General features: G+C 33.9%; 1 protein-coding gene across 1 annotated transcript in view; it reads right to left on the bottom strand.

Annotated features, from left to right (window-relative positions):
• Window positions 1-12,988, bottom strand: part of Cdh12 (cadherin 12) — a 783,606-nt gene that overhangs the window by 522,169 nt on the left and 248,449 nt on the right. Inside the window, exon 2 of the mRNA XM_013349767.2 lies at window positions 12,633-12,724. The gene's annotated coding sequence lies outside the window, so the exon portion shown is untranslated. The remainder of the gene's footprint in view (window positions 1-12,632; window positions 12,725-12,988) is intronic.

Here is a 12,988-nt window from a genome sequence, read left to right as displayed (position 1 = left end):
ATATATATATATATATATATATATATATATGTTAGAGCTCAATAATTAGCTCTTTCTAGATATAATTTCTAAATTTTCATTCTATATGGATACATTTCTTTCATTTTCCTAGAGAATCAAGTTGTGTGTTTGCTTCATAATTATGTTATTTACTAGCTCAAAATGCCCTTAGATAATTATTGATTATATAGAAGATTCGGTCTCCTTATGATAAATGAAATGCAGTTCTGCATTTGTAGCAATCAGAGGCAGTTGATCTTCCTATATATCTTTAAATGAATCTTATATGTCATCAACAGCTTCAGACATTGTGACATACTGTCTTTGTCTTTATGTTTACCAAGTGTCACCTTCTTAGACCTCATCTACCAGTTTTTACTCACTGTTGTTAATTCTCCAAGTATTTGATCTCATCCAATTCCCTATTTATTATTCATCATATTTTAGATGATTTTACCTCAGAGACATTTTATCTCTACATTAATCTAACTGAACTCTCAATTTCTTCCTGACATACCAACATTTGGAATGGCATTATTATCATTTATGAGTCTAATTATTTTATATAAGATATTTATTTATTGGTTAATGTTTTAATGTCACACTTATGTACTTTGTAAACTCTGGGAAAGGAGCATATTAGATTGTGTAATTGTATCCCAAAGTTTCTGAATCAGTATATAAGATATGTTGACAACCTCTTAGATAAGCAAACATATCAGGGAATTATTGAATAAAATGAGTTAATTTGTGTATGCATGAATATATATTAAGCATTGTAATTGTGGCTGAGAATAGATATAAAGCACAAAGAAAGTGCTTTATAGATGCATAATTGTAGATAGAAAATTGACTTACTATTCAAACACATGAACTGAAACTTTAGAGGACCTGAGTTGGTTCCCAGGACTCATGTCTAATGTTTCATATTCAACTGTAATTCTAACCTCAGTGGATTTTATCCCTTTCCTAGAGTCCATAGGCGCCTGTACTCACCTCTCATAAGTTGTATATTTAATAAGTAATATTAAACTATAACTATTCAAAAGCTGATTTTATTATTAAAACTAGAGTTAAAATTTTTAATTAAAAGATTTAGCTTGAAACTTCATCTAGTCATTATCTGTTATTTTGATTTGGAAATACAAGTGTTTGTGAGAGTTTCATCCAATGTATTTCCTTGTAAGTGGGTACCTGTTTCTACTTCTTTGCTAATTCAGCCTAGGGTCCAAAAAAGGGATATAAACATATAATTTCAGCAAGGTGTGAGGCTGTTGGAGAAAGTCTGTCATTGGGAGTAGACTTTAGCTGTCAAAACCTATGCTAGGGTCATTGTCTGTATCTCTTTCAGAAACTGCTCCAATGCCTTCCTACACTCTATCATGCTCCCCACTATGATACTATTGGACTAAACCTTTTAAATGGTAAGAAAGCCTCCAGTTTAAATGTTTCCTGTTACAAGAGTTATGGTGTCTATTCACAGCAATAGAACACTGACTTAGAAACCAAGTCCCTGATGATCACAGCTGTAAACCTGTGTTGTGGTATAGATCTATGAATTTAATGTAATGCTTATTTGGATTCAATAAATTCAATGAATTATTAGTCATTAGATAAAAAGCTGTACTTTTCTTTTTAACACATATCTGTTCCTAAACAAATGCACAACATGATGAACAGAACATTTAGGAAAGCTTTATATATTCACAGGTTTTATGGGTGGGATTATTAAAGCCACTCCTTTCAAAATCTAAAGTGTAAGGGTTCTCTGAGGTTCCTGGGTAGAAGGGGACTAAACAAAAAGGAGAAGAGCACAAAAGAAAGACATTGGATATATACTGAATTACTGAGCACAGTAAGCAAGAGTTTTAGAAAAAGCTAATCAGCTTTGGAATAAACTCATAATTTAATATCAAAACATAAATAATAAACAAATATACCTCAAATAAGCAAAGTAAAGGAAAATAAGATGAATTGGGAAATGCCTGGGAAAGGATTTGGGTATGAAAGACATAAATAGAAGATAGAAGACATCTTACATGTTGGTGATGGATTGGAGCAGGTTAAGGGGAAGCACTGTGATAGCGGGAGGAATGTAGATGTGAGCAAAGTGAGAATCTGAAATTCCCCGACCTTGGGAAATTGGTGCATGAGAAATTTTTGTAGAATCTAAGGTTTTGCATTTCCTCAAAGGTGATGAAAGTGGTTTGAATTAAAGATGATAAATCAAGCAAGCAAATACAAAGCATCACTAATATCTTTGTAAGGTTGAATACGTCACTAAAATTTACTGATGGTTTTTGGCAAACACATGTGCACTCTGTGATAAGACTAAAAATTTTACATCATGAACCAATACTCACTTTCTTTATGAATATATTTATCAGTTTGAAAGAATATAAGGTGAAAATCTAAGTTTCAAAAAATTACGGTGCCACTCCTTACTCTGTTACATGAATAGCAGTTACAGGAATAAAGCGTCTTTTCGCACAACTGAAGAAACAGTTCTCCTCTGTTTTTGCTGCTACTGACAGGCCCAAGGTGGCATAGGACATATGTTTTCTATCCAGCTTCAAGTTGTGCTTAGAAGGCAGGCCTCCCCTGAGGCAAGAGAATAGATTTCTAAGAACATGAAAAGAAACAGAATGAATATCATGCTTAAGGAATAAATTTATTCATGTCTCTCCAATATAGCAAAAAACTTTAAAGGAGAATAGCACTCTGCACAGAATGTTCTTCAAAAGTGATGAGCAAAACTCTGAACATCAGTTTTCTTTGTTGATACATAGGTGTGGAACATTAATAGTTAAAAGTGAGAAAATGATAATGTTTTCAAGCATATTAATTTAATTACTAGGAAAGATCTCTAAGTGTATTTGAGGGAATGAGTTATGATATCCAAGAATCTTAAATCTTCCCAGTTTCAGTATCATCTTCTATAAAGTAATGGGGACTTTAATGAAATATAAATGTGAAAAATGATGATAACTTTGGAAATATGTAAGCATATCATATAACATAGGAATACAAATATATGTCAGGAAATTCATTGTTTTAGACATTTCATTAGTAGAATGATAAGGCAGTTCTGAAGAAGACGGAAACATAAGTCCCATTCAAAATATAGTGGAACCTATGAAAATATCTATAATCAGACTATGAAACTTCTCAATGTATCCAGTTATACTCAGCTGATTTGAAGTGGTGGGTGTGAGGCAGATTCTCAGAACTGGTAGAGTAGAGGAGGAAGGAACTTCATTGCATTCAGATCCCAGGGAAAACAATCTCTGATTTGTTAAAAAAGAATGTGAATTGGTCTATCTAAGGTCAAATGCTCTACTATATATTTAAAAATCGAAAGTACAGGGGATGAAGAGATTGATAAATTGTTCAGATCATGTATTATTCTTTCTGAGAATGTTAGTTTGTTTCTCAGACCCGCAATGAGTGCCTCAAAACTACCTATCCCTTCAGTTCCAGGACATCCAATACACTCTCCTGGTCTCTTTGTGGATTGTACTCTCATGCAAAAACACAAATAGATGTATAAAAACTGAATGCAAAAAAGGCTATATCATATAATCTTATAGGATTTATGCTACTTGAAGACTTACAATGTTTTACATTATGAATAAAGGAAGAGAGTAAAGGTAATGAGCCTCAAGTCACACTATTGAAATACGTCTGAGTTGCATGGAAATGTAGCTAACTCAGCAAAAATCTGTGCTTTTTATGTAGCGACTGAAGTAAAATCCCTGACAGTTGTACCAAAGGAACTCCCTAAGTTCTGTTGTAGAATATTCTATATCACTATTAGTAATTTAGTGATTTACTAACAGAAAATTACAGATTTCTTTCCTTTTAAACTTGAAAATAGATTCTTCCCTCATACATCCTGACTCAGTTTCCCTCCCTCATCTCTTTCTATGTCCTCACCATCTTCCTTCTTCCCCAACTCCCTCTGTTTCCTCTTCAGAAAAGAACAGGTATTGAAGAGATGACAGCCAAACAGGAAAAAAACAAGACAGAATAAGAGTCAAAAGCCCTCCTAATGAGGCTGGACAGGCCAACCCTGAAGGGAAAGAGGTTTTAAACATAAAGCAAAGAAAACCAGCCTACAAATCACAATCCCAAAGAATCTAGACAACAATGAGGACCCTAGGATAAGAAGTAGATGAAGGCAAGATCTCCTGAGTAAATTGGGAATATGAGGACCATGGGAGAGGATTGAAGGGAAGGGAAGAGGAAGGGAAGAAGGGGAGCAGAAAAAAGATGTATAGCTCAATAAATTCACACAAAAAAGAACCACACACAAAAAGTAAAGATACGCCCATTCTCACTGTTAGTGATCCTACAAAAACACCAAGGTAGCAGCTGTAACATACACAGAGAAGACTTGGGGCAAACTCATTTTGGTACCCTGCTTGCTTCTTCAGTCCCTGTGAGCCCATGTGAACTTTGCTTAGTTGATTCAGTAGGCCATGTTCTTTCTCCTGGTGCAGATTTCTTCCTATTTGTGGTGGTAAAAAAAATTGTAGTCACCAAAACTCCTTGGTTATGCCATAGAGAAAATGATGAAACACTAAAAATGAGTTTTCCCTGAATATCATATTAGTGTAAAATCTCTTTGGTCATCAAAATGTGTTGTGTTAGCATTTGGAGATGGATGGCTATGAATAGTGATATCACTATTTACTTTAAGATGTTGCAGAAGAAAAAAAAGTAGATATTTCCAGAAATCCCTTACAAGCTTATTCCTTGGAATTAGTTAAGCCCACCTACAGCTTTCTTATCAAACTTATTCTCACCATTGTATCATCACTACCCTCATCAGTATAAACAACATAGTCTACACTAACTTTTTCTGCCCGATCTCTTTCTGTCTTCGGCAGCACTTGACCCAGGTGGAATGATCTTTGCTGGACTTGGTTTCATCATTTAAGCTTGTTCTCCTTCACTGACCACTTTCTTCAGCCTATTTTCCTTATTCCTGCTCCTCAGACCTTTCCAGAAGGATGCCCCCAGAGCCTTGGCTGCTAACATTTCATTTCTAACAAAATCATATGACAAGCTGCTCAGATCATAGCATTGTGCCAGGGCTTTAGTCCGTTCTGCCATTTCCCAGGTGTGTGATCTTGGAGATAATGTTCCTGTGTCTCTTAGATTCACCTCCCTCATCTGCAAATGAGGACAACATTAATACAGCCTTTCTTGCACGGGCCCTAGGAGGATTTGTTTAATGAATTAATACCTGGTGATAGTGTGTGACATATACAGAATATTGTTTGCTAAGTGAATGAATTAAGGTCAATTAGTTATTATTCATATACCAAACTCCATCCTTGAATTGTTAGGACTATGACTCAGTGCCTAGTCAACATTTTTCTTTTTTTTTTTTTTGTCTGAATTTTCGAGACAGGGTTTCTCCATAGCTTTTGGTTCCTGTTCTGGAACTAGCTCTTGTAGACCAGGTTGGCCTCGAACTCACAGAGATCCGCCTGCCTCTGCCTCCCGAGTGCTGGGATTAAAGGCTTGTGCCACTACCGCCTGGCGTCAAAGTCAAAATTAGTTTAAAGATAAAGCACCCTCAGCCAGTTAAAAAAAAAAAAAAGAGGGGGCGTGGCTTCCAGTTCACAGTCCACCTCATTGTCATCATCAGATTACCCTGTCTCCGTTTACTTGCTTTTGTTCATTAGACATCTCCTAGTTTCTAGATAGTTTTTGTTTCTCACCCGCCAGGTCAACAATTCCTCAAGAGGAATGTTCTGCTACCCGTCTGTTTCTCTTCATTGTAATTAACAGGAGATAAATGGTTCTTGACTACGGGAGTCCTTTTAGTGATTTCCATATTTCGTCAAAAAAAAAAAAAAAAGCAACCCCCTATATTCCTCTGAAAAGCACCACTGTCCATTAGATCTCATCAGCTCCAGCCCTCTTTCATCTCTCCTAACCTCAGCTCTCTCATCTGTTTGCTGGCCTCTGTAAATCAATGGTGTTTCACGCTGATGACTGAAAACTCTATTTCCCTTTGGAATTTGTATTCTAAAAGTCTTACCTTCCTCATTTTTTCCATTTGTGTTGACAAAATGCCATCTCTAGGCCAATCTGTTGGCAAGTTGTGGGACAGATTCTTGATTGATGCTTGATATGGAATGGGACAATCAACTACTGGCACACCAACACTTTTGTTCTTTGTGTGGATAAACGTGACAAGCAGGGCTTTTTCATGCTCTCTGTTTCAGCTCCTACCTCCAGATCCTGAGCTACCTAAATTCCTGTCTTAGTTAGCTTCCCTCCACTATGGATTCTATCAGGGCATGTAAGCCAAATAAATACCCCCTTTCCCAAATTGCTTTTTGTCATGGTGTTTTGTCCTAACAATAGAAAGCAAACCCAGACACCTTTTAAACTATTTTCAAAGTTACTTTATTGAGAAATTATTATCTAAATATATGTTCATAGTTTGAAATCTGCAATATTATTTTCCCTTCCATTTGCAGTTACAAATCTTTCCTGGCAGTAAGGACAGATATTTTTGTATGGCATTTTCAACAATCTTTAATCCATAAAGTATTTTATTGACTGACATACCATTTTTTTGCTAATTTTCTTGTGTATTTTTAAAGCCTGTCCTGATTAGCTCTTGTAGATCAGGCTGGCCTCGAACTCACAGAGTTCTGCCTGCCTCTGCATCCCGAGTGCTGTGATTAAAGGTGTGTGCCACCACCACCAGGCTGAGGTTGTATTTTTTTTTTTTTTGATTTTCGAGACAGGGTTCCTCTGTAGCTTTTGGTTCCTGTCCTGGAACTAGCTTTTCTAGACCAGGCTGGCCTGAGGTTGTATTTTATTATGATGTTTATTCCTTCCATTTACCCTCTCCAAGTCCTCCCATTTACTCCTCTCCACTCTCTTTCAAATTGTCCTGTTTTTTATCAACTGTTATTACATGCACATGTCTATTTGTAGTTACATAGACATTTCCAACTGTAATCTATTAAGTCTATATACTACAGTGCATGTATTGAAATGATTGTCTTTAATAATTTATCCATAACTCAGAAAATAATCTATGCCACATCTTATATAAAATCTATAGTAAGAAACACTCTTGGGTAAATTAATCCATTTGTCTGTAATTACTGGTTTATTGTCATGAGTTTGGATATTTTCTGTAAAATGGTTGAAAATATGAAGAAATCATCCAGGAGAGGTTATTATTTGGTAGTATGTCACTAACATCATTAAGACATTCAAATTATAAAAGAATTTTTAAAAATGACGATAACATAGTGGAAGTGCTTAGCAGTGGTGTTGTGGAAAATGTATGAGTATCTGAGTTCAAGATATACTGTATACACTTGTAAAAATTTAAAGAATAAAAGAAATAATACCAGTATAGTAGAAATGAAAATAAATATATATTAAATAAATATCATCGCTCCTGTACTTTTATTGTTCAACTCTTAATTTAACTTAAATTTACGGATGATATTAATTAAATACAACCTAATGCTTTAATGCATGTATACATTATGAAAGGTGTAAATAAAGTCAGTTTTTCCCATGTAATAATTATTTAAATGTGTTCATGGAGAAAAGTGTTTTATCCTGTCTAATGGGAGTCTATTATTTATCAGAAGATTCTGGGACACCACACTTAGAGTTAATTGACAGATACAACCAATAAGTCATCATTTTCCCTATTCTTAGTTCAAATATAAACCACAAATTTATTTACCCTTAGTAGCCATCCTTGTTTTATTCTTTTCCTTATTCTTTAGAATGGTGACTAATAAATACATTCTTGTTAGAAAACAACGAAAGATGCAATATATACAAGGCCAGCAAGAGAATAGTTTAGGCTTTTATCAACCTAAAATTGTGTAATCATCATCCCATAGAAAGGAAGAGCAGTATCAAAAATGCACAATGAACTAGAGTTTTTCCTTTTCTCCTCAAACTGGATAGTTACGTGGGTCCCACATGAGCGATTTAATGGTTCAATACCTTATACAGAGTATGGGTGTCACTAAATAAACATAGATGGTATTTTCTTCATTCTGATACCAAAGAAAGGGCTGTATGACTTTATGAATGCAAGATCAAGCCATTGTAAATTATAAACATAAAATAAATCCAATCAAATATATAAAAATATCTGCCAATCATGATCACTTACCTTATTATAATAGGTAAGTATTAGCATAAGAAATCATGGCCATCTGATATTAAATTAGGGAATCTGAAACAAAATTTCCTCATATACTGACAAATAGTTTCAAAATTCTCATCAAAAAGGATCACATTATTTCTCTGCCTTATCCTTGTATTTTTATATAATTAGGAAGTTCAATTGTATCATAAACTTGATTTAAAAGGATACTGGAAAAATTAACAGATTATTATATTTAAAAACTTCTCCAATTTGATTAAGGTTCTTACCCTCAGAAAAACATGAAACTTCTCCTCTGTGTAGGATTTACTCATATGCATCCAAAGACATTTGATTAGAATAATTTTTCAAATATAAACAATTAGTAACAGATCATTTATTTACTAAATGTTATAGGAGAGAACCAGCTGCCTGAATCACCATCCTTGGAACACTCCTGAGTTAATGTTCTCGTGTGAAATCTCACTATTTAAAAATATCCTGCTATTTAAACAGAAGGATCTATGAGGAATAGATAGCTTTAAGGTCACTTTTTATATAACAACCTGGAAGAAATGTATTCTATCTAACAAATTGTTTACATTTCACTATGGTTTAGGTAGGTTTACCAGAAATGTTCTTTGTTACTCATTCAATTTAATTTAATATGTAGGAGGTCTCTTTTTAATCAACTTTAAAATCATGTTCTGCTGACTTGCAAATCAGGAGGTCAATGCTAATTGTGAGGAGTCATAACAACTCTGACACCTTCTCTCCCTGCACAAAGAGTGCTGCTCTGTGTGTTGTGATACTTGGCTTCTCCATATTGCATTACAGGGTTAAGAAGATGAATGTTCATTGCTTTTAATCCTCACTATGATTTATGAGTCTCTTGATATCCTTTCCCTAGAGCAGATACAACTGTGTGGTTGTTCTGCCTGCTGCTTAAATTACACAGACATCTGCAAAGTAAATTATGGATTGTTGTTCCATAGACCATAACTGAGCATTCTCTTCATCTCGCCTGCAGTATTTTTTTTATTAGAACAAAGAATCTCTATTTTCACTGCTTCTGTACTGAGGGAATGCAAACTAACCAGAATGATAGAGCTATGTCTTGTACAGAGATTTGATATCTAATATTAAAGCTGCATAATATATGAGCGGGGCAATTTTAAAGATATCAGAAAAGCCAAAACTCCATTTTTATTCCTCTCTTTTATCTTTATTGAAAGGATAGTATCTTAAGGCATGCATAGGACAGTGACATTTAGAAGCAATTGAAATACGTTCCATGGATTTAAATCCATGAAAATGACTCTTGGTTGGTCAGTCTTGTATATTTTAATGTCACACTGTGTCCTAGAATACTTAAAATTAACAATTGAACAAATAAATAGAGAAGAAAATTTGTGTACAGTGAGAGAATCATTGTAGAATGTTCCCCTGCTGATATTTCTCATAGTGAACTTGCTCTAGCAGTCCTGGGAATGTGGACTCTCGGTAAAGAATGGGAGCATCTTTCTTTTGAATAAAAACTCTGACAGAGGTCAGGTTGAAATAATCAGTTGGTTCTGTATTCCCTTTTCTTTTCTGTACTAGTTAATCTAGGGGGATGATGAATCATAAATCCCAACGACAAGACCATTGTAAAATCCTAATAGGCATGTCTAAAGTTATTAACCTTTGATAATCCCCCCCAAATTAGAAATTTCTCTCCATTTATTTTCTTTACGTCTGTTAATTGCAACCCCCAAAGAATTCTGTCTGAAGAGACTGTACTAACCATTTGCCAGTAGATCTCTTTTTTTTTGTTTCTTAAAAATTACATTGAAAATTAAGGTGCTGTGAATTATTTTGTGAGCCCCAGTTGTCAGGTCTGCAGGGTTCTGTAGGCACTGAAAGCAGAAATGTCCTTTCAACTCCAGCTGAGCAGGCCTGCTGCTTGCTCTGGCTCCATCAGCTTGTGTGTTTCACCTCATCAAGAGCCCAGAGCTAGTGTTTCTTGAGGATCAGGACCTGCCAGTCAAACCAATCCTTTGAAGACTTATTTTTTCTTTTTCTAATGATAGTTCCCATATCTGGTTATTTCTCTTACTGTCAAAAGTTCATTTTGAAAATATTACTTTCTCCTAACGTTCTCTTCCTCATCATTAAAATACAAAAATACGCTTCAATCTCAAATAATTTTATTTAGTTAAAGTATCATAAATATAAATATGCCTTCAGAAAAATAAACATCTTAGCTGCCAAACAAGTACAAGCAATTTCTTTTAAAATGTGTGGGTGATGAACAGAAACAAAATTAAAATGGATCTCTAAAATGTCAGAAACCTATATGTAATAACCATACTGCCAAACAATTATCTTAGAAACCTGTTTCCCCCACTTCCCCATATCTACAACCCCATTCAGGCATTTCTTTCTACATTTAAAAAAAAGAACAGCAACAACAAAATACTGTCTTCTGCATAATAGAGAATCTAAGCCTAACTCCTTCCCCGCTCCCCACCATCCAGATATATCTGCCAAATTTTCTCATACTTAATATCCACTTAATATGACAAATATCTAAATGGTTTAAAGTTTACTAGGCAAAATTTTCCTATTTCCCATTTTTATTATGATCTATAATAAATATGTTTGCCTAAAAGATGACAATGTACATAGCCAAGAACTCCTAGGTACAATTATTTAGTGAGTTTTGTAACACGTTACAGAAGTTAACATTCCTCCTGCTCCTCAGTAATTATTAAAAGAAATAATTAAACTTCAATGGGCTTCAGAACATTTGCTATTTGAAACTAAAATAATATACAACATTCATATTAATAAAGACTATCTATATACCTATAACTTTATTATTGTTACAAATTATTTCATTATTTGATTTTAAGTAGGTTGCTCTCAGTACTGCTTCCATAGATGAATGTTTTGAAAATATTAAGAAGAAAACATTGTCAAAATATTCTCTTTGAATATCTTAAACTTGGTGAAATGCATTCTCATTAATGAGTATTGAATATCTTGATATCTGTATGTTTGTCTTTTATCATGTTGGGCTCAACTTGTTTTTAGTAATTGTTACAAATTCATTTTAAACACAGAATGAAACACAGGACCCTTGAGAAGATCGCCATTTCTCTTCTTTAATTGGGGAGAAAAAGACACATTCATATTTTTAATTGTCTGTGCATACTGTTCAGTTATAAATCACTTGCCTAGTTCTGTGAGATCTTGGGAGTGATCTTCATCACTACAAGTAAATATTACTAGTTAGTTTAGAAGGTTTAGCATTAAATTTATTTTACATCATATAAAATATCTAGGTAGAGTATTCATGAATTTTTAAGAGGAGAAACTTGACAATGACTTTTCAATAAGTCAAATTTTCAATGTCAAGATAAGCTACTTCCTAAATAAAAATTTTAAATATTTGTATGATTATCGATAGAAAAATAGATGACTAAAGGGGACAGAGGAACACAAAACAGTCCAGTTCATTTAAAACTTCATTTGGAAATTTTATCAGAATACTGCAGAATTCTTACTCAATTGACAGTAGGAACTACTTGATAATATTATAGAACTAGATTGAAGTCCACCATGATTTGAATATGTTTAATCTCACAAATTATTTACTAAAAATAAAGTCATCAGTTTCTTACTTATCAAGTATAGACATGCATGGAGAATTTTTACAAATACCATAGCAAGATCCCTATGAGTTTAATGACTTGCCTGCCTAACCCCTTTAACCTTTTCTTTCTGAGATTCTATCATAATGGTAACCCTTAATTGATCACTGATCAGGAACAGAGAATACTAAGGCTCTTTTGACTACATACTAAGAATAGTGTCTACCATTACCAGAAAGAAAGTTTCACAGAAGCAGTTTAATTGCTCTGTCCATGAAGGTTAATTGAGAGTCTAAATATCAGGGTGCATATCCCTGTCATCTACCAGGAAAAGCAGCTTGGAGTTGTTAGCAAAAACAGCAATTGAACCTGGCTGCGCCATAATAAAAATATTAAATATGAGGAAGTGCATTACTTCCTGTCTCCTTGTATAAAAACTCCTTCCAATATTTGCTATCAAAGTGAGACACATGAACATGTGACTGAGCCCAACTATGAAAGGGTAGAAACAGTATCAAAAAGCAGGTGGTAGAAAAAGGACATCCATTGTTTCTTTGGCTTTAATTTTGGTTGTTATTAGGAGAAAAAAAAAACACCAGGTTTAAATTTAAAATGTCTGAGGAAAGCTCAATAAATGAATAAAATAAAGTCCTTGGAAAGAGAAATGATTGCATCTGCTTCATGATTTTATAATCAAGAATAAACTTTTAGGAATATACAAAAACCATAATATTCCAATTTAGGACAAAATAAATGTTTTAAAGTTTTATATGGAATTTGTACTTTGAAGCATTTGTTTTGAGCTGCAAGGCACATATTCTTGATACAAATCTTTCACATACCTTTAAAATGGCTATCATCCTTTTAATACTCCAGGCTTCTATTGAGTTCCAACTTCATTACAATCCACAGAAAATAGAATCAGGTAACTGAGCTAGAAGAGAAGCACATACAAAATTTGAATGTCCTTTACCTTCAAATATTTATGCATTTATACATTCTCTTCTAGTAAAACTTGCCAGTACAAGAAAGAAAGTTCATAGGGACCCGAGAGACAATGTAATATCTCCTGAACATCAGAATTTACTATTTTATCAACATGTTATAGGTGTAGAATGGTCACAGCTTCTGATAGATTGCAACAAATGTACCTTTAGTAACAAATATTGAATCATTGTTTCATGCTTATCTTTTTTTT

This window comes from Microtus ochrogaster, chromosome 19 (assembly GCF_000317375.1).
Source record: "Microtus ochrogaster isolate Prairie Vole_2 chromosome 19, MicOch1.0, whole genome shotgun sequence".
Classification (NCBI taxonomy): domain Eukaryota; kingdom Metazoa; phylum Chordata; class Mammalia; order Rodentia; family Cricetidae; genus Microtus; species Microtus ochrogaster.
The sequence above is the reverse complement of the archived record's forward strand: the minus strand, read 5'-3'. Positions and strand labels throughout refer to the sequence as shown.